This window comes from Talpa europaea (genome assembly GCF_964194135.1).
Source record: "Talpa europaea genome assembly, chromosome: 3".
Taxonomy (NCBI): domain Eukaryota; kingdom Metazoa; phylum Chordata; class Mammalia; order Eulipotyphla; family Talpidae; genus Talpa; species Talpa europaea.
Window position 1 is genome coordinate 34,328,035 of NC_140069.1, and position 24,304 is coordinate 34,352,338.

Sequence of the window (24,304 nt, forward strand, 5' to 3'; positions counted from 1 at the left end):
GTCCCTATAGCTGTTATATTATCTGAAGAGTTTCCACTGTTTGACATCTGATACTGACCATCTCTCTCCCTATACTCTTCTTCTCCCTTGTAGATCTCCAATGGTTATTTGAATCACACTAGCCCTCTGTGTTGCTTTCCTGGTTGGTTTTCCCCAGTTGGTTTGAGACATCATTTGACAGCAAATACCTTCTTTATTTCCATTTGTGCCCTGCCCTTGAACTCCTATTCATTTGGACATGTCCCATCCTAACAATTGACCTTCTTTGCACATTCACAACTCTCATTTTTTTTTTTAAAGAATGGTCTCATCTCCCTCATTCCTTGGTATCAGTTATGGCACTTTCCCAGGAAATAGGAAAAAGTAGAGATTCTTTTATTCTAATTGCGCCTTCCATTTGGTGTGATATATGGGTGGCTACTTGGTAGAAAGATTCCCCTAGTAAGTCACAATTTGTAATTCAGAGAACTTCAAATAATTTAATTGGAGCTCTTACAGCATTTAAGTTTGTAATATGCAATATCTCTATTTTTAATTCTGGTACAATCACATTTTACTTACTACAGTTTTGTCAGAGTTTCATTAGTTGTATTGCTCTCCCAAAGTCCTTTTGAGAATATATCAGATAACCAAGAAAGTTGGGGGTACTTCTGTGGTTCACTGCTTTAACAAACCATGCATATTAAGCATGTATATTAAATCCATGTATATTGAAACATTGTAAAACATGGAAATAAGGAGAATCCTTTGTTTATTTTATTGAATAAACAACTAGAAGTACTGTCACATTCATTGTTTACTATGCCAGACTATAGCAGGCCAGACTCTAGCAGGTCCTTTACAAAAACCAAGTCCCATAACCTTCACAACCACCCTGAGAGAATGGTACTATTATTACCTTTGTTTTATATGTGAGAAAACTGAAGCAGAGAGAGGAATTAATGTGTCTAAAAATCACACTGGTATAAAAAACGGTTTTTTTTCTTCCCTAACTTCATTAGAAATGAGATTCAGCATTTTTGTTCTATGTTTTGGGAATATTTACCTCTGGAGTAACAAAGTAGCTCCTCGCTGTATAATTATAAACACAGTGACCACAAGAAAACTTTCTTATTTTGTTAATTTTTAAACTCATGACTTTATGAGGCTGTAAATGCTAACTTACCTGGCTGAATGGCAGGAAAGTGGCATAATGCATGATTCAGTTTGTCTGAAAACAGAAGATAGAAAACCAATCACTTACTTCTCTGTCTGCATCTCTCTCAGTGGCGCTGACCTGCATCCCCCTCCCCATCTTATTCACATTTTATTCCCATTTCCTGACTGTGTCCTCTCTACCCCCATCTGAAAGACCATCCCTGGTGTCCAGAAGGCCTTATGAATTATCTTCAACTGGATAGATTTAGTTCTAAGGTCCATTAATACTTTGAGTATTGGCTAATATGTTTGTCTGATCTTGCATTTGAATGCATTTCCCTAATATCGAATTCCCAAATTGTTTTAAATTCTCCATTAGGATCATTTGGGGTATTTAAAAATGTATGAAGGCTTGAAGCCTCTTGATGTGAGCCTGTCAGTCACTGTGGATGGCTGCAGGCAGAGGCCGCGGTGCTGAGGATGTGCGCTACTGCTGGGCTAAGTAGAGCACTGTAGACTCGTCAGTGGCCTGAGTGATATCTTAACATGTCTCTAATTTAATGCTTTTATCAGCTAATTCAGTTGCTATCCAGACTGTATTGTTTTCCTTTAGTGCTATGAACTGCTAGGATAAAATGAAGAATCAGGATAAGAAAAAAATACATCCAAGCAGAACCCCACCATCTTCTGCAATGCGCACTAAAAATGAGTTGAAACCTTGTCAAAAATTACTAGGAAAAAAAACACTTAAAGATAAATTATTTAGACAACATTTTAAAAAGACTCTTTTTCTTCAAAATAAATCCAGAATACGGTCTGCTTTCAGAAAACACCCAGAGCAACTCAGTAAGAGAGGTAGTAGAGATTCATAAGAGTTTGAAGTCTATTCTGAAACTCAAATGATGAGCCATGCTGGGCTGCCAGCTACTTCACTCTTATTTTGAATTATAACCATGGAGAACCAGACTGGCCCAATCCAACAAACTGCAATATTTGTAAAATTTTCTTTAAAGGGAAGAGGAAAAAAAATCTGGGTCTTTCTTTCCACTGCAGTATGAGACCAACATCTTTGAAAGCCATTTACTACTCCCAAAATAAAGCAGTCCTGGTGGTAGCAATTCGGTGCTCATGCTTGCTGAGATAAGTTTACGGATGCGGGGTGTTTGGATTATACTGAAGTTTGAGGTATTTGTTTGGAGAAAAATGGTTTCAATTCATGGCCTGAGTCAAAGACTTCAACCTGTGTGGACCAAGTAAATATTGCTTGTAACCCTGTTATAATCACACATATTTTTGTATGTCTAAATTAGATGTATCCCATACCAAAATATGTCAGTTGTCATTTAGCATTTGTATTCCAAGTTGGTATTAGTTTTATTAACTCAGTATGACTTCAGTAGTAACTACCTTTATGGCACCATATTTCTGTGAGTTAATATTATTTTGAAACCTACAAATCACCTAGCTATTGCAAATTTCTCTTCTGAGCATAGTGATTTGGAATTACTTTTTTAAATCAGATGGTAAGTTGGAATAATTAAACCAAAGGATTAAAATTATGTGCATGCAAAATGAATTTTTTTTGCATTATTAATTTTTTACCGTCAAGAAGCAATTCCTGAGATTGTCTTTTTCTGATGGGAAAACTGAGGCTAGGCTGGCTGAGAGCTCAGAGGAATGGCAGGAGAGGACTTCATGATTCCTGACCCTATCCTGATACTGACCAGCACCCCCCTCCCTGTTTTTCTCGTTTTGAAGAGACACTTCAGTGGGCACAATACAGCTCTCAACCATGGGTTCAGGGTATTATACTCCACAGCAGGATTCCTTTTCATCCTGCAGGGAAATAGGCTTCCATTATAACCCTCAACTCTCCGCAAGAACACAGTTAAGGGCTGAATTAAGCTATTGCCCACAATTGCAAAAAATTGGATACAACGTCTTTCGTTCCTTTTGAAGATATAATGACAATACATAAGGCTTACTTGAAGTGGAACAAATGTACTCAGCAGGCTGATGGGAGCACAAATCTGTCTGTGACAACTGTCACAGAGTCACGCAGGCTACTGCTTGTTAATCAAGAGTTTAAGTCTTAGGTTGAATAACCAAATTCTATTGATTTTTGTTTTTTGAAGATCAAATCAGATTTTAGTTTTTGCCCACAGATTTGACACTGCTCATCTCTTGTGTCTTTTTTATCTGTCCTCATGTTTGCTCATCTTTAATGTAAATGTACCTTATGGATTGTTGAACTTTCTAGAGACTCCTGCTGCGTTGATTAATTGCTAATGAATGCTAATGAAGGAGTGAGGTGAATCTACACTATGATGTATTTAAGGGATGATTGATTAGATTTAGCACTGGTTGTCAGGAGAGTACTTACCACAAGAACAACAAGTCCATAAATATGCACGGAGTGGTTGGAAGTCTCCCTGTGTGACTCTGGCCTTTCAAATCAAGTTCCTGGGTTCACTGAATCAGAGAAAGGACTAACCTTTTAGCTCTTGTAACTGAAATAAATTTTCTTGTTAAAAACATGGTAATTTTGCTAATGGGTTTTAATGAAAAATTGATAATCACTGGATATTTAATTGGTAAAAAGACACTTGACAGATTTTTTTTGAAAGTTAAAAGATTTTTCAAAAAGATAAAATTAATTTCTAGTAAAACTATGTTTGGAACCCATGTCATTAAAGAACAAATTAAAGGACTTTGCAAACAGGATAGTGCATAGTAGTTGTTCAATAAATATTTATATATTGGTTCCTTTAGCAAAGATACTGAATTCCTAAAATCACATTTTATGACCCTAATGGATTTGATGTTAAAGGTGAATTTCTACTCTTTTCCTACTCAAAGCAACACTTTTGGTTTCAAAACTTTTAAAATTCATTTGACACACACACACACACACACACACACACAATACCTCTTTTAATGACTCTCCCCTCCTGACTTGGAAGATACAAAAATGAATTGGGAGTTTAGGACTATTGGAATTTTGAGGGGTTGGGCTAGCCCTTTCCTGACTGCTTACTGAGCCAGTTGAGCAGTAAAACAAAAGTATATCAGAAGGAGAACCATCATTTTTCATAAATCTAATGATGGAGAATGCAATTTAAGCTGTGACAACAATAGACTTCTTCGTATAAATGATCACATACAGTCTTTCAGGAACAAGTAGCACTGAAGACATATGGTCTCCTTTGAAGGAGGCCTCTCCTGTGCTCCTTGCAGATTGGAAAAGTAGAGCAGAAAACTTGCTTCCTGTGGCAGTTGTGACCCAAAGACTAAGCAGGCAGGAAGTGCTAAGATGAGCACGCCTGACCCATCTCCAAATTCCCTAGTCAAATAAGTCCTATCTCCCACCGCGAGAGATGAGAGGGAGGTACTAAAAGAAATGGGAATAAATCTACATGGCAGGAAATATTAGTGATTTGATATATGTAAATCAACTAAAACCAATTAAAAGGAAAAGGAAAATCTTTAACATATTTCCATGATGAGAACATCTATCAGGAATGGGAACATGGACCATGATTTTTGAGAAGTATGGCCTCAGGTCTGTATCAGAGTACAGAAATATAGAAATGAAAAAATTATTCCTTGATAATGTGTATCATGATAATTGAATATTTTGTGCTTAGTTGTTCAACCATTTTGTTTCAAAAAATGTAAAATATACATTTTAGCTCATTTAGTTTAGGGCATTTGTTTATAAAGCTTAGGTAATTGAATTATAAAACTGGGCTAGATCTTCTATAACTCCACAATTCAGCACAGCCATACCTAAGAGAAAAGTAAATAAGTACAACTTTGTTTCTCTTTTTCTGGGTTAACTACCTTTTCTTACTGGACAAAATGCATTAGTATATGATGCCAGTCTGTTTTCTGTCACTGTGATGCAGTGATTCTGCCAATGTTCTTACTGTGCAACCTGTTGATCTTCTTTCTTTGCTTTAAATTCTTTCCCAGACATTAAAAAAGACTACATCTACTAAATTCAATGATACTGTAGTTGAAATAGTGAAAATCATTGACAACAATTTTTCTTTGTACTTCAAATGGCTTTAAGTATCTTTTTGTCTTGACCTTGGAATCTTATTTGTGTTCTACCTCTAGAATTGGATTTATTCATGAGTATTGATGGTATATAAGAGAAGAATTAAACTTTGCTATAAGTTAGGTTATTGTCATGTGTGACAATCTAAATTTAATTATCAGTGTAAGCCTATGCATAGGGAGAGAGAACAATTAACAAGTGTAGGCAGCAGAGAGCTTTTCTCAGGTGAGAGCTGAAACAGAGTCGGTAGGGTGAAGAGACTCTCAATGATAGAAGTTATTTAGAGAATTTTTAGAAAGAACAGAAAGATGATAATTTATATCCCAGAATATGACAAGGTGGAATTTAGGGAAACATTTTATAAGAAAATTTAATGTAGTTAGAAAAAGGGAAGGAAAGAAAAACTGCTGTTATTACTTTACATGCTTTAACAGGCACCTGTCATATACTTTAATCCTTATCACAGTTCATTTTACAAACGCAGAATGAGCATTTAATGATGTTCAATGACTTGGTGATGGTTTACAAAACTAGTGTTATAAAGAAGCACGCAGATATTAAAACTCTGTTTTAACAGTAATATAATTAGCCTTCTCCTCAAGGACTTATAATTGATGGTGAAAATGTCTAGGATACAAATTAACAGAAGCAGTAGCAAAGATAACAGAAGGGCTGTTTATTTCCAGTAAAAGTTTATGCACATTTACCCCATCACCAAATATGTATTTGAATAATTCCTGGAAAGGATCAGGTATTTTGCTAGCCCTCTCTGTTAGTTTCATCAATAAACAAGTTATCTCAAAAATTCAAAAGGAATTCAGCACATTTGTTTTTTTAAAAAACTTTTCCCTAGCTTTTTTTTTTGTCTTGTTAAAAATATCACCAAATGTGGTTACTTTCTATGCAAACTAGTACTAGAATAACTCCTGAAAGATTCCATTTTCACTAAGTTTTTATGGCAATTTGAGGAAATTCTTTTAAATATTTATTTGGTCACATTTTTATTGTGGTAAAATACATATGACAAAATTTGACATTTATTTTTGAATACATATAATGTGGCATTAAGTATATTTAATTGTTGTGCAATCATCATCACCATTCATTTCCAGGATGTTTTCATCTTCTGAAACTGAAACTCTGTACCCATTATATGACTAACTCCCATGCACTCCTCCAAACCCCATCCCTTCATAAATATCATTCTGCTTTCTGTCTCTACAAATATGACTATTCTAGGTGCCTCGTAAGAGTGATATATAATATTTGGGTTTTTGTCAGATTTGTTTCACCTAGCACAATGTTTACAATGTTCATCCATGTTGTAGCCTGTGTTAAAATGTCATTCTTTTTCAAGGCTAAATAATACTCCATTGTATGCATAAATCACATTTGGTTTGTCCCTTCATCTATTGATGGACAGTTGGACTGTTTCTACCTTTTGTTTACTGTGAATCATGCTGCCATGAACATGGGGCACATGTTTGATTCCTTTTAAAAAGACTTTCGCTCTATGGAATTCTTACCTTTCTAACTCAGGTATTTCTCACTTGAAATTCCTTTTGAATTTTTTTTCCTGCGCAGTCGATGCATAAATATTTCCTTTGAGGTCCATCTCTACCTTCTTCTTTTGGCCTTTCCATCCCTTCCTTTCAAACTTGTACTCCCACATGCCACCAGAAGACCCTGCTATTCTCTATTGAATTGACAAGCACACAGAGAACTTGGAACTTTGTTAGCAGTGAACTTGGTTAATAAGTTTATTTCCTCATTATCCCACATGTCACATTCTAGGGTGTTATTGTCCCAGACTTCTCATTAGCACCTCATTATTATGCTCCTCCATATATCGTGTTTGTTTTTAAGTTTCTCTGAAAAACCCTGCTAACAAAATGTCATTATGTGAATTCCCAAGAATTTCTATTGCTGTGGCATTGGAAATGTGTCCAAGATCTCTTAGAAAATGAATAGTTCAGCAATTAGGGGCCTAAATTGCCAGGTGGAACAAATAAACTGTAGTCTAGGAAAAATGACCAATGAATCCACATTAAATTTATTTTCTTCCTTAGCCTCCTATTAATCCCTAATTGCTAGCAGACAGGTAGGAGGATAAATTCCACAACTATTGTCCTGGCAGAATGCAATTTGAATGCCCAATTAATTATTGGCCTGTCATGATGTTTAATTTAGATAAAGTGGCTCTTTAGGAAACTGTTGCTTTCTCGACACATGGTCAAAAATTACCTGTCCAAAAAAAAATGTACAATTCTGTTGGCCCAAGTTCTAGTACTACTCTTGACCCCTCACTAATCTTTCACCCATCCAAAAAATTTTATAGAGCGCTAAAGATATATCTGAAAGTCTCTGAATGGTTTTAATAATAACATCCCCAGAGACCAGATAGGAAGATATGAATAGAGGCCAGACTCACAGCATTTTCTTGCTGATCATCTACTATTCTCCCTCCTTTGCACTTGTGACATAACCTGGAAATGCTATTACTGGAGACTACCCTGATTGATTCATATAGAGATGGCAGTGGTGGATTAAACAAGGGCATCAAAAAATTCTGGTTATCTATATTTTCTGAGAAGTTGTTTCAACACTCTTCTATTAATACTGTTAAAGGTCTGCATTAGATCAGAAAGAGCCACATACTGCAGATGGCACTTTTCGCATGCCTTTTCCCGGAGCTTGTGAAGAGTAAAGATCAAGTTCACCGCAACACTTCCTCCTCTGCAGCCATGCGGGCTCTTTGGTAGAAGTGCATTTTAGCACATGAGGAAGCAGCCAGTTGAGAGGGATTCTTGCCAGAGCATTATCAAGAGTAGATTGACAGGAGATCTCCTAAGCAAATTTCACACTCCAATCTGCCACCTTTGTCTCGTGTGGAGGCATTATAATTGCAGCTTTGAAGCCATTTGGCAGGATTTTATCCCCCAAGAGACACAAATTATTGCTAAAGACCTTGGTATTAAAAATAAATATACTATATAGGTGGTAATCTGGTCTAACACTCTGATTTCAGGTACCACAATACCTACTATATAGAAGATTCCTTTTCTGTATCTTACTTCTTAGATTATTCTTTTCTACACCTCCTGATGATTTGGTAACATATAGAACTAATTATACTCCTTGAAAAAAAATCATCCTTTATGCAATTTAAATTGTTACAATATAGTGTATAGATCTACAGTACAAATCATTTGCTACAGTAGAAAACCTGGAATGCTTTTTGATTACTTTTCCTAAAATAATTGTGAAATGCATGAGTCTCATTATTTTTTATTTTATTTTGTCATTTCTATCAATTTATAAATTATGTATTACTATTTATAATAAAATCAATAATTAATGATAACTCTACTATTACAATAATAAGTTATATTTAACAAGTGTTGATTATATTAAGTTTTATGGTAATCACTTTACATGTATGTTTTCATATTGAAGTCAAAACCCTACGAAGCTCCTGAAGATCAGAGGGTTAAAACCCACCCAAGGACATCAGCACTCAGTGGCCAAGCAGAATTTGGATGTAAGTGGTTTGAATTGAACCCTCTTAACCACTGTAATTTACTGCTGATTGATAGCATAATATTCCCTGTAAACCAAGCGTCATATGACGATTGCAATAATCTATGACTCTTTTTAATTAAAAGTGATCCATGTTCTTGGGGATTTTTCAGTCTTGATCTACTATTCATGTTTTTCCTTACATTGTACCTGAAAACCCTGTATTTTTAAAAATTGTTTCTTTATGTTTTATTTGTCACCTAGGAACTTTCAAAAGAAACCAAATATTTTTCATTTTACCATTTTATATTCCTAATGACTTCCATACATAGGATGTGTAGAATTTCTTTTTATAGAATAGAAATAGTGTTAAAAGAATACATTCAAAAAGTTGTAAATACTGATTTATTCCATTCAAAATTTGTATAAACTTGAATTGGTATACTATTTCCACAAATAAAATGAAATTTTAAGGGAAACTTAATTCCTTTATTCAGGTGACTGGGGAGACTAAATAAATCTTGTGCAATATATTAGAAGATATATTTCCTTTCAATATAAACATAGACCTCTAAATATTTATATATACTTATATCAATATAACCAGGCATTTATTTTTTCTGTTTATGCTTATATATCATAAACAAGAACATAGGCATGTTCTTCATACAAGGAAATTATGTGTGTCTGATTTGGAATCCTATTAAATATCCATCTTTATTACTCATCAGTTCTACATTGGCTTTCTAAAATTCTATTTTTTCATCTCCCTAATATGTTCTACTCTTAGCAGTTGTGTTTCTAGAAATACCTGGTCAGAGGTTAACTTGATTTTAAGAATAAAAATTAGAAATGGGTTAGAACTCAGGAATGTGAGAATCCAGACAACAGAGAAGGTGGGGGTCATTGGATCAGAATCCAGATCTTTACATGGCTTTCCCACCTCCAACTCACTGAAAGGTGAGAAATTTGACACTTTTTCTACGTTGTGGCTACTTCTTTTGCACTCCATGAATTTTCAGAAAAAGCGACCAGTGTGTTTGTGATGGGGAGCTTTGAATCTTTGGATAATTACATCAGTCATTCTTTTTAGGCAGGTTACTAAATTCATGTCTTTTTTTTTTTTTAGATTTATTTTTTTATTTATACAAGAGCTGGGGTACACACCGGAGTCGCAGGAGAGTGAAAGGATTCACCAGAGACAGAGCAGGGAGCAGAACAGGCAGACGGCCCAAAAGCACTGTTGAGGGAGCTGTGGGCGAGGCAGGAGAAGTCTGCTTGGCCATGTGGGCTTCTCCCTGGCCTGCTGGGAATGGAACCGGCACTGCAGAGGCCGTGGACAGCTTCAGAGCGCTGTGTTCAATCTGCTGCGCCACCGGGGAAGCCCCTCTTTTATTTATTTATTTATTTTTTTGTGAAATATCTGATCAAACATTTGCCCATCTTATTGTATTTTGCCTTAATATACAATTGCAAGGGTTCTTTATTTTTTTAAATTGTTGGCCATTATATAGACTAGCATTTTAAGTTAGTTTGCTTAATTTATACAAAAATCTAATGGGATTTTGTGATGATTGCATTTCATTTCTATATGGGAAAATTGCAACCCTAACAAAATTTGAGTCACATAGTCCATCAACAAAATTTATCTCTCCATTTATGTCTGTAATTTTTCTCTTTAAAATTTTATAGTTTTTACTCACACATAGATTTCCCATTAATATTGCATTTTTAACACTATTGTAAAATGTATTTTTGAAAATTTCAATGCCCAATTGTTACTTTTTATTACATGTTTAATTTATTTTCTTACAACATTGTTCATTTTTGTACAGTAGTTCGTTTCTCCCCTGAGGCATATTTCCTGTAGCTTCCCCACCTCTATAACACTCGTGAACCATCACCAAAGTCCCTTGTGCTCTTCTCTCCCCTCCCATGCTTTATGGGAGGTCTGATCTATGGTCAGCTTGCAAATTTTGTTCCATTTTTATTTTTTTGCTTGGTTTCTCTATATTCCAGATATAAGTGAAAACATCCAATATTTACCTTTTTACTCTAAATTAGAAAAAAAAAAGCTGTCATAGACTTTGTAAATACATTTCTGGAACACCAAACCCATTTCCGGGGTCAACAATCAGTTTGCCCCATCATCAGTGGAACTTCTTTTAATAATTAAATGGCATTATTTATTTCTATGCATGGAAAGCCCCAGTCTATGGATGGATCCATTAGCTCTTTATACTCTGTCTTCTGTCTTAGATCCACCAAGGGGCAGATTCTAAAATGGGATTAGGTGTGAAAAAGAACAGGCAAGCTGAGCAAGGGAGAAGGAGAACACAGGGAGTGTGGATACCATGACGCAGAATTGCTACCTGCTACGGGAGAACTAGCTGGAAGGAGAACTGGAGAAGGAAGTATCTTGGAAGACAGCACAGTTTCAAGGAGGAATTAATGAGGAAAAGAAGAATTCTCAAGCCAATGTCACCCATTAGAAGAGTCTCTCACCTCAATGGAAGCTTAGCTTTTTGCCATACTCAGTATTGGGCAAGAAACAGCCCTGGGAAACAGGTACTAGCTGTCAGACTGTGGGGAATTCAGAGTGTAGCTGCTGAGCTATCAGGAAATCATGTCCCTGTAACAGGTCTGAGTTGTTTTTCTTGATTACCCCACCTTCTCTGACTGTTTAGGAATTATGTTCTGTTCCTAAAACTAAAGACATTGCTTGAGTCAAGTACTTTTTAATGAAGAAACACACATTCTATCTTTTAGTTTCTGTATTTTGTTGGCTACACGTGTCATATGAGTAAAAATGATGTCATGTGACAATTTAGACATAGATTTTCATTTGGAAGGAGTTAAAATAATGCTAATTATAACATTCTTGCTTTTTATGGACTTTTCAAGGCATGAGGGTTTTGTTGTGTGTGGGTCCATGTACAGGGGCAGGACAGGACACGGAGCAGGTTTTCTACGATTCTATGCAGATGGGGTAAAGGAGGAGAGAGTCCTGGAGCCCCCAGTGGCTTTTGCAGGCTTTTATTGGGATTTACCCGGTACACAGCAGGCAGAGGTGCTGGGGGCCGGGAGGCTGGCAGGCCTCCCAGCCCCCAACAAGTCTTCACTCTGTCTGGGCTCTCCAGCCTTCTCTCGTGGCCATTTCTTCTCTGCTCCTTTCGCGGTTCAGCTCTTGGGTCTACCGTTCGTTCTCCTGCTGGCGTCCTTCTGCTGGACGCCCTTATAAGCCCACTCTCTCAGCATAGGTGAATCCCATCTACACCCTACTCAAGTGCCCGCCATCAGGCATGTGTTCGGGACCACAGGGTTCCGTCATCTATCCTCATGGCGGTCAGGCAGAAAAGGCTAACACTTTTACCTTACCCTACAGTCTGCTAATCCTAAGCAGCTTGTTTGGCCACCATTTTTTTTTTACCTACGGTTCTGTATTCCTAAGCAAGGTCAGAACTGCCTGGTCAATCAGTTATAGGAGCCCAACCCTGCAAAGTGCCTTTCAAATCAATCAAGAGCAGAAAGCTTGATCACCCTGGGAAGGGTCTGCATCATGAGGTATGACTGTGAATGCCTGGGGGGCCGAGGATCATGTATGACAAGGGACCCCAGAAGCTGATCAGTGGAAAGCCTTGTTGCTAAGATTGAAACACTGGCTGGGGATCTAGGACTTGATCTCAATTATAATACCAGGTCATCAAGCCGATGAGAAATGACTGGAGGGTAGACTCAAAATCTCTGAAACTATAGATGACAGCACATTTTCTAGTTTCACACTTCCCATTTTCTCAGTTTTTTCCTTCCCCTCACAACTGATGCCTATGATTATTCTATCAATAAAAAGGCCAGGATCTTGCTCTCTAGCAGCAGCCTGCATTGTGCAGCCTGCTGACGACTCCCATTCCTCTATCAGTGTGGTGTTGCCAACGCAACAAGTGTAGTGAAGTAGAATGAGCACTAAAGAGGCTGACCCTGCCGTTAGCTGGTTGTCTGACCTGCAGCAGCTCCTTGACACCTTTGGTTCTTGTAGGTAAAACATTTTTTTTTCTGTTTCACTGGTACAATTTTGTGACTTTCTAAACAATAAGAAACTTTATATTGCAAAAAAGGTTCTTATTTTTAAAAATGAGATACAATAGCAGCTGCATTTTTATGCTTCATATAGATGTGTCTCTGTGTGAATTTATAAAAAGTTGTTTAGAGTCTTCTGCTAGTTTAAATGTAAATATGTATCATCTTTTTAAAACTAACTTGGCATATGTATCCAGAACACCTAAAAACTGGTCATTTGGCACACTTAATCAAGAGCTTCACAGAGATTCTAAGAAAGATTCATGTGTAAGAATGTTTTAGCACAGCACTATTTAGTGCAAAATTTAAAACAATTTAAATGCCTATCTTTTGGGGAATTGTATCTTAAATATCTTGATACAGCTATTATTTGGACAATTTCCTTGCTATGTCAAAATGACTTGGAAGAAAATAATGATATGTAGTGATGTTAAATGAAAGATTAAAACTATATTAATTATTATCCAAAGTTGGTATATAAAAATATATGTAGACAGTGAACTTCATATGCTTGTTTTCCATGCATTCCTTCTCATTGGCAGGATTATGATGTATTTTACTTCTTCCTTTATATCTGCTTTTATTTCCCACATATTTGCAATAACCAATTTTTAGTGCTTATTTTCAGTAAGTTGTTATTGGAATGATCAATAGATATAATGAATAAATGCATTTTAAAGATGAAATAATTCATCAAAAAAGGGTAAAACAAAGAGAGGAGATTCGGGAAAGAGAGGACATTTAATTTTCACCTTAAAAGACAACCAAACACTAGAAAAAATGAAGTAAATATTATGAAGCATTCAGGTCCTATGAGTCTTATGTTGTTTTTGCTGGTTTCAGTAACTAGAATTTTTCTCTGCCTGGAGTTTATGCTGGTGATCTTTTGAGAGCAGTATATCAAAATCAAATTGTAGGGTAAGGTAAAAAAGTATCAGGCTTTTCTGCCCTCCCAGCATTAGGATTGATAATGGATCCCTGTGGTCCTGAATACATGCCTGATGGCAGGCACCTGGAGCAGGGTGTGGGCATGCTCAAGTGGGTATACCTGGGCTAAGGTTGGGCTTTTAAGGGCAGTATCATGGGGATGCCAAGAGAGAAGAACCACAAGAAGAAGCCTGAGAGAAGCAGACAGAACCAGAGAAGGCTGGAGAGCCCAGACAGAGTGAAGACTTGCTGGGGACTGGGAGGCCTGCCAGCCTCCCGGCCCCCCAGCACCCCTGCCTCGCGTGTATCTGGTAAATACCAATAAAAGCCTGAAAAAGCCACTGGGGGCTCTAGGATTCTTCCTTTACCCCATCAGCTCAGGTCATAGAGATCCTGCTCCGTGTCTTCCTGTCCCTACACAAAGCTATTTAAATTCTTCTTTTTTTTTTTTCATAAATTCATTTTTAAAAATTTTTTTTTTAAGATTTACTTATTTATTTATACAAGCACTGGGTACAGTCAGAAGCACCGGAGGGTGAGAGAATTCACCAGAGCCAGAGCAGGGAACAGAACAGGCAGACTGACAAGTACATTACTGAGGGGAGCAGCAGGTGGCAGGAGAGGTCTGCGCGCCATGTGGGACCCTCGCTGGCGGCCGGGGATCGAACCGGTGCTGCAGAGGCTGGGGGCAGCTTTTCAGCCCAGCACTCAACCGCTGCACCACCAGGGGAGGCCCTCTTCTTCTTTTTTTTTTTTAAATTCAGTCTCCCAGTGCTGGTCATGCCCTTTCTGATCAACCCAGTCACCAATGTTCTTAATGGAAATCATTTCATCTACAGAGTAAGCACCAATCCCTGGATCCGTGGACTACTATTTTTAAACCCTTAATTCCCTCTTCTGCATTAATCTGTCAGCATCCACTCTCAGGTAGAATACTTCCTAATCTCTAATAGCCTGATCACTTATAATGGAAAAAATGTTTGGGACATACAATATTCACAAACTAATTTTAAAAGATGTAATGTTTCAACTCAATTTGTTAGAAATACTTAATGTCAAGTCCTCTGCCATCAAATTACCTGACTACAAACAATTATATTCTTTAAATATTAAAAGGTCATTGTTTTGTTATGATAAGTGGTAGAGATTTAGAGAATGAAGCCCAGGAGTTTTTGGTCTGTGACATGAGGCTCCGTTGTGGCTGCGGTCACAAATGAGAGTCTGGTTCTGGAAATAAATGATGACAATTTTTCTGACCTTCAGTTGTTTTATTTTTTTATGTTATACTCTGGGGGTAGCACCATGGAACTATTACAACCAATGACTTCTTACTGCTATACAAGGATCCAAGAATAATCCATGTCATCAAAATCTTGACTGTTAGTCTACTCTCCTTGTTATGTTCCACACTGTGCCCAGAACATGTTTTCTAGGTCAAAAAACAACCAAATTCTAAGTGTCTCCTAATCAAAAAGTGGAAAAGTTTCTCTTGCTTAGCTCTGTCTCAGATTCTAAGAATGCAAAACTAAAATGTCCAGGGTGTTTCTGTGTCAACTATGATTCTAATGAATAGTCAATGCTGACTTGTCCATATATGAAGATGAATAATTGTTTCCTAAGCTTGTGTTCAGAAATTTAAGCTTTTTATTTTAGTGTTATTCCTCTGATCTAAGGCAAAAGGAAGAACAAGGAAATTAACACACATTAAATAACAATCATCTGTAAGGCCTCTGCTGTGAATTTTATATATGCTGCCTCATTTACATCCCCTAACACTCCAATGTAGTGATTATTAATTTGCTGAGTTTTAACAAGAAGAAAACAATGGCTCAAATAGGTTAATTATTTATGGTCATATCTATGATTAGTAGCAAAAATGAGATTTGAATCCAAAGATAAGACTTGAACCTTTGGGCTGCAAACCCATACCACTTCCAATGGAAGCATGCCTACTTTTGTTGTTAATGGCTTTAGATCAAAACTATAAACATTGAAATTTCTATTTTATGGAGTCATTTATGTCATAGTTGCAAGTGTTTTCTCCTTTTAATTGGAAAATAATTGCAAATCTAAAAAGTGTAAAGGATAAGGAGTACAGGTATCTTAATCTTGTAGCTGCTTGACTATATTTTTAGGATGATGTCAACTTATTCAACTTTACTGAACCTCATTTCCTCATTTGTAAAATAAGAATATTACCAAAATGTCTCACTCAGGTACATAGATTGAAATGGTAATATGACTAATTTGTAAACTACTATGCACTACTAAGGAATATTTATTTTCTTACTGTTTAGCTTACTAGGACTATTATAACAATATATCAAACAACTGGGTGGTTTAAAGCAAAATAAATTTATTATCTCGCTTGTCTGGAGATTAGAAGTTTGAAATGAAAATGTCCTGACATTTTTAGAATAGAATCTTTCTTTGACTTCATGCCTCTATTCTGGTATTTGGTAGTGATCCTTAACATTCCTTAGCTTGTAGATATATCACACCAGTCAGATGGCTGTGCTCTCCACGTGTGTCCAAACGTCATTTTCTCTCTGTCTTTATCACTTTGTCCAAATCCTCCCCACTTCCTGTTATAAGGATTAGGGTCCATCATACTGAGCTCATTTTAACTTGATTGACTCTGCAAAAATGTTACTTTCAAACAAGTTCATATTCTGCATTACTGGGAAATAAGGCCTCTTAACAATAGATTAGTGTTAAAAAATGACGGGAACATCAGATTAGCAATCAAATGATGAGGGGCTTAAGGTCTCTAAAGAGCCCAGAATTCTTCCAGATTCATCACAAAGTTACTCAGATAATATGATTTTACCTTTGGATTCCTAACAAAGATCTCCTTGGCAAATGAGTCAGATAATTCTATTTGGAATTTGGATTGAGGTAATTTATTATTATTATTTATGTCAATGGTTTCCAAAATATACTCCCCAAACTACTAGCATCACAATCAACCAGGAACTTATTAGAAATGCATATTCTTAACTCTCACCTCATATCTCTGAGTCAGAAGCTCTGGAGGTAAGGTTCAGAAATCCAAGTTTAACAAGTTTTCTAGGTGATTTTAATGAATCACAGAATTAAGTGCTTCTTAATCAGTGGCACACAACTGATGCAACTGTAGAGATTTATAAAATATACACTTGTCCTTGTATGTGACCCAGAGTTTCAGAATTAAAGGATATGAGATAGGGCGTGTGAGTTGGTTTAAAAAGCTCCACATATGATAATAAATACTTCCGATTTAGAATCACCAAGATCTGAAGAATTGTTGGAATCAGGCCTGACTCAGTAATTTTGAATGGCTTGGACTGAAAACCAAAGCAGTCCATTGGAATTCAAAGTTCCCTGCTTTGCTTGGCGCTGTCCTTGGTTCTGATTTATCTCAACCGGATGCATCTTGTTGTAGAAACTCGCTTGTGGATTCTGTTAAATTCTATGCCCTGACATTGCAATGTTGTTGGGATTTACCATAACAGATTTGCTTGACCAAGAACTTTCACTTTGAACATTTTGTTGGCTCATTCTGAGCGGGTTAGGACTAGATGGCATTAAACACAGAATAAAACTAGACCTAGTTGTGTGTAATAGCAAAACATTAAGGTAAATATACTACTAAAAATCATAATTCTTGTATAAATAAGCATAGTACAAACAAATGAGTAGTAGAGTGCATAAGAACCACCTGTAGGTATGTGTAACAACAATTAGACACCATGACCACCACTTTGGGGTGGGGACTTAATGGAGATGTGTTTTCGAAAGACCTGTGAATGATTTTGATTTGCTCTACTAGTTAAGAAACACTGCCTTAATAATTACTGCTGGTGGGTATGAATCACACTCTCCTGGAACTTGAAGTTTGTCTATTCACTGAAAGAATCCTTTTTCTAGGCAGATAAGAGATGCACTTAGGAGTTGTTTTTATTTTATTTTATTTTTTTTAGAAAACAGATACATACAGAGTTTTTTTCCTTCTCTTTTCTGGTGTTTGTTTTGATGAGCAGTTTGACAGATAAATATATTTGGTCTGTGCTGTGGGCTTGTTAGAGATAAGGAGCACTGAAAACAGCTGAAAGATATCTGCTAATTCCAAGCAGGACAATTATCTCCATCCAGCTCTCCGCTTCCTTCAGATCTCAGGCAAGGATCCACCTGTCATGTTATTTTTGGAAGCAAAACTTCAAGTGTTCATAAAATTAAATGTTATACCATAGCATATTAAATCACTCAGCTTTGTCATTAATAAGTATAACAAACATCAGTGCATTGTAAATCCAGGGCTTAAACGCAAATCCCAAAGCTCTTTTTTGTTAGGTGCAGAGTGATGGAGACTGGGATGTGTCCTTGACTGCCATGGAGATAGGAAATGGCTTGAACCTTTTAAAATTTATTCTTTGGAGACCCTGTTAAATTGATTAAATAGTTGCAGACATAGTAGGAAGCTAAACTTCTTTAAAAATATCTCCGATTATCACTATACAACCTCAGCAGACCGATTTGCAGTTTTATGAAGAGCTACAGCTGCAACTACATTGAATTTAATAAGGTGTCTCTTTCCAGAAACATCAGCCCCAGTAACTTGTGCTAATTGAAAGCAGAAGAGAGGAAGTGCGATTAACAACGTGGTGCTGAATGTCTGAGAAGAACGGCTGAGAAAGAGCTATGTACAATGTCCAGATTCTGAAATTCCATTACTTCACAGTTGCAGGAATACAAGAATATAGTATCAGGCCTGCTTTTGAAAATCCATCTAAAAATAATCTCCTTATATTCCAAACACAATGAGCTCTAAACTATGGTATTGCCTCAAGGCATCTGAAGGTGTGGAGAAATTGAATCTTGTCAGTTGTTATAAATTCTTCCAGACCGTTAAAGCAGATGTTTTTTCCTTAGCACCTTTCACCTCTTCCACTTATGACTGTGTTTTAAACTTATGTGTAGTTTAAACTACTAGCTCTGTTTGCTGGTTGGCAGTTCTAGACATTCACTGCACAAAGGGTGGCAAACTGGGCTTAGAAAAGCCTGTTATTTGGTGCAACATTCCTAGATGGAGTCAGTATGTAATAAATATATGAGGACTACCTACGTACAAAATTGGCATTTTGGCGTAATCTTATCAAATTATTTGTTTGGTATGCCTTTTCTATACAGGCCATGGTTTCAGAATGGGTGGGTAAGAGAAGGGTAGCCTTATCTTTCACAGGAGTCTTGTAAATGTGTCATATATTATTGGGCTAAAAATCTGTAATTCAATAGCTAAAGTAATCTAAGTAATATATTTTTATCCTCTTTCCTCCAGGAGAGTAAAAGGGAAAGAAATAAAGGGACATAGTGAAATGCATTCCTTTTCCCTCTCTCTCACCTGAGTCTGGTAAGGTGCTCAAAACATTTCTATTTAGTTCTTTTTGAAATCCATTTCTTTTAATCCAAGCCAGCTGTTTTCTCTGAAGAGAAGCCTGGAAAAGAAATATTGTTTGGATAATCCTTTCCCAAGCCCATACATTCTTGGGGTTAGAACTGACTAAACCCATGAATGATTTACACTTCTGTTTATACCAAGAGCTTTATAGTTTCCCATTAGTCCCCTCCCCAGACCCCAAAGGGTTTCCTAAGCAGCAGCACACTCACTAAGAACACAGCTAATTTAATCCCATTTGGAATAATGGACATTTTTTTAGAACAGGAAAGTTTTTGTTAGAATCTCAATTTTAGATAAAATTGGGGAGAAAAGCACACAGTTGAGCTTACTAAGTATTGCTTATTTTTCTATTACATTTAAATGCTCTAATTGCTTCTCTCAGAGTGAATCAAATCCCATAATTATAAATAATTAATGTTTCTCTGGAGCAATACTAAATCGAGCCATCATTTGGGGATACAAACATGCAGTAGCACCTAATAAAGCATATGCCTTACTATCATTACTAAATCAAAGCCAAAGTGAAATCTTGAGGATTGAGGCCTCAGGAAGATATATAATATAAATGAATGGAGGAGAAAGAAGGAAGGGCAGATGGAGGTTTTCTTGTATGAATGTCTATGTGAAACCCACTACTACACATTCCTCTAAGCACGCAGTAAAATCAGTATCTACATGACTCTCAATTTTTGTTACTTAAATAAGTGGCATATTCCGTATAAGTTTTGTAACTCATGGTAATTTTGCATTTAGAAAATTGCAATATACTTCACGTTCAACTCAGATAATTTTCCCAGTGGCAAGCTATCTAAAATTAATCTAGCAGTATACTTTCTTGCCTGACAGAGGCGGTTTCTCAATATCTTATGTCTGACCTGCACTTTTCATTTAAAGTACTGATTCATGTAAGGAAAGGACAGGATAGCTATGACAATAACTTCTAGATCTTGAAAAATATGTACGTACTGAAGAGCAAATTACTAGCATGTTTTCTGGTTAAATCAAACACTGGACAGCTAGAGTTATAAAAAGGGTAATAAAGTTTTTATAACAAGCAATAAATACAAATCTCTGTTAGGACTGACTGAAGAAGACAGTTCTTCATCGTCTGTATTTGGCTTATTTCTGGCTCCCTTGTCTCCTTCCTGCAATTACAAGCAGGGGATCCTTGCTCTGTCTACAGTGGTTGAGAGAAATTTTGTTCGAGGCTTACTGGTGGGTAAGAAGTCATTGGTGTCAGCTCTATATTTGTATGAGGGGTTGGAGGGAGATTTTTAAGTCTTTGTGGGTAACTGTTAGACCTCCCACTTACTTAATAAATTGCAGTGAGTGTGTAAGTTCATATGAAAGATGTAGTACTGCTCTTCAACAGCTTAACGTTTTATTCAGTCATCCACACAAACTCACCCATCCATATATACCTCTAATCCCAAGGTGTGTTAGGGATACTAAATACTAGGAAAATGCTACTAAAAAGTGATAGGAATTGAGAAAAACAGGCATTTTTTAATGTTAGTGCATGGTAACATTATTTTTCACTATTGGTAGCATAAAATGATCCATCTGCCTGCCTACTTTCTATCTCTGTTCCTATCTTCAAAGATAATACCCCTTGAAAGCCTGGGTAGAGATCTATTGATATATCCTGAGGCAAGGGAAGTAGGATATACTAATGGCAGTTACCCCTTGTACTCTAGAGAAGTAAGCCCTGATTAGATCCAGACATTCAATAGCTTTTCTCACTTAAGAAAGGCATATTTTAGCTCTAAACTGAGGCCCTAGAAGATATCTGTGGAAAAGCCCCCCAGAGTGTTATAAAATGCCACAAAAACACAAAATATCCATTAAAAGAATCAAGACACTCCTGTAGTTAATAAATCTAGGAATTACATTAAAAATTCATACATTTACCAACAATAAGTGCTAGAGAGGATGCAGAGAAAAAGAAACCATATTACATTATTGGTGAAAACATAAACTGGTACAGACATTTAGAAATCAGGCTGGATTTGCCTTTAAAAACTAAAAATGGAAATGTATGATGCAGCAATCTTGCTTTGGGACATTTACAAAAAAAAGACATAAAAACATCAGCTCAAAAAAATATATGCTATACATTTATTGCAGAATTTTTTACACTAGAAAGGACATGGAAACTGCCTGTGTCCACTGATAGAGGAGTAGATTAAGAAGATGTGGTATATCCACACAATGAAATATTATTCAGTCATAAGGAAAGATGAAATGCTGCCATTTACAAGAAAATTAAAAGGAATTTAAGGGAATTTTGTGTAACAAAGCAAGTCATTATGATAATGACAAATATTAGATGTTTATCTAGCAGATGATTCAACAGAGCAAAATATTTATAAAAACTAGCACACAATAATAAAGGGAGGTTTCTGAGGTTGAGAAGGAGGGAGCAGGGAAACAGAGTCAAAAGGGGGCTGAGAGGTATAGGTAGTAAAATAAAAATTAAATTAAAATGAAATAATTCTTTTTAGGACTAGGGCTAGAAGAGTTAAATTGCATATTTAATCTTTTTATTGAAGTAACATTGGTTTATAACATTATATAAGCTTCAGGTGTACAGCATTATTACTAGACATCTGTATATACTGCATTATAATCAACCAAAAGTCTAGTTTACTACTCAGCTATAAAAAAGATGAAATCTTGCCATTTGCAACAACATGGATGGACCTAGAGGGTATTATGCTAAGTGAAATAAGTTAGACAGAGAAAGGAAAATACCCTATAATTTTATTCCTATGTGGAAGATAATGAAACAAAACAAATGAATAAACAAAACAGAAACAAACTCTTAAAGGTTGCATATTTTTAATACATTGGTATGCTTAGTTTCAGAATAGTTTCTTGCCCAAGGACACTGGAATTTCTTGCCCAATTTTGTTGCTAATACAGAAAACATATGTCTTGGTTAGCAATTATTTGACTTCAAAGATAAACCCACTGAAACAACGTTGAACAAAAATTTAAAGAATATTGTAAAGATACAAGGGAATCATGCAGAATCCATGGGAAAGCCATCTGAATATGTATCTACATAGAGATAGATGCCTATCTCTAGATAGCCATGTCTATAGTCTTTTTACCTCTCTTAGCTAGCAATGAATTTATATCCCAGTATATAGAAAGTAGTCAGCAACTAAGCTTTTACATGTTTTTTTTTTTTTTCATTTTTTTCTCTATGGGTAGCCCATGACCTCTTGTTTCTATCTAGATGTCTGCTTTCATTTTTTTTCTCTATTTCAACTGACTTCCCTCATTGACATATATTCGAAACACAAAGGGCAACCCCTTCCTTCTACTTATTATAGCTTTAGTACTTCTGATTGGCTAGGTAATGTTTTCATATACCAATTTCAAGTTCATTGTCAAGAGACTCTCACTAACTTAGTTTAGCTACTGACTCTCTTCAAGTGGTATAATCCATTTCCCATGAAGGAACCTCCAAAGAAAATAAATTTTAGAATTCTTGTTTTGAATTTATTGTCTTTACATACAGTAACTTTTACTTTTATGTAAATATTTTACCTCTTTGGGTTTATACAAAGTTGTATGTTCCAAATACAAGAGAAGAATTAAGTTTTTTGAATAAGTAAAGTCTGCTGAATCAAAAAAATACAAGTATTTTCATATTTTCCCTGCTGAATTGAAGTATTCTGTTATTATCTATGGTCTCATTACTTATCTCATTAATATCTTTAACAATGAATTATGACTTAATACATTCAATTTATTTTTATCTAAAGAATTTTCTTTTAAGCTATCATTATCTTTAATTAATTAGATTTTTTAATCCAATAATTTTAAACACTCAAATAATATTTGTTTCCTTGAAACTAGTCAAGCGGTCCAGGAGGAATTTGAAGAAATAATTGTCCCATTGCATACTGATTAGGTTCATATATTATCTGTTATGTAGCATTTTATCCTATTACTGGGTTTAGCAATTTTCTCTTTCCCCTGTCTTTTCCAACTCTAACTGAGTCTCAACACTTTGGTCAGACTTGCTTTAAAACAAATACCTGATTATGATATTCTTTCTCTCACTCTTGAAAGAAATAGCTATTTTGCTTATTGTTTCATATTTAAAGGCTGACAACCTTTAGCCCAGCAACAAGGCCTTTAAAGATTATTCCCACACCAACTTCTAACCTCTCCTAATGTTCTTATTCCCTGAGTCTATAAACAGCACTGCTGTTATTTCCAAAAGAGTCCATATTCTTTTATATTCTGCCTGAAATAACCTTCTTTCTAACCTAACCCATCTGGTGAACACCTTCCCCAACCACTTCCACCCCCTCTCCCCAACCCACTCACCTGTCAGAGCCTAGCTAGGATGTCAACCTCCAAAATGCTTTTACTGATTCCCTTAGGCAAAGTTATTCACCTCCCATTTAAAACGATGGTAATTGTGTATCATAATTACTCGGTTACATTTCTGGGACCCCCACTAAAATATAATATACCTTGAGGGTAGTGACCTGGTTGGAATCATTTCATCTCCAGCATCTAGCACAGGTGTACATGTGCTCACTAAATGTTAACCCAAATGTATTCTAAGTGGATCAATGAATATAAATAAGGGACTAAATGAGTATTTATTACAAATCACTTAGTGTGCTCTGTCAGATCATCTGGATTTTGGGAGTGTTCTGATTTCTAATGAACAAAGGAGTTATTATTCTATTCTTACTGCTATTCTTAAAATACAAACCTTGATATATTGATATTTTCCCAAAGTTATTAGGATATTTTTTTCAATTTCTTTGTTAGCTTACCATTTATTTTGTTTGTTGTATTGCTTTCTTCACCATAATTGCAAGAAAACTGAGTTTCTTTAGCCATATTCTCATAACAAAGTACTATGTTACTGGAATAGCCCTATTTTCTACTTTCTTATCATTTCTATTCTTAGGAATTCAGAAGCAGTTTTCCTTTTTAATATGTGCCTCATTTAAAAAATTAAGAGTTCTCAGACTTAATTTTAATATTTAATCCAAGGTTAATTTCTTGGTTATTTACATGATAAAGAGTATAATTCACCACATTCTCAAAGTTATCAAGGTAATTGTGCCCCTGGAAATTTACCCTATATTTCTTTAGTTAGTCCATTC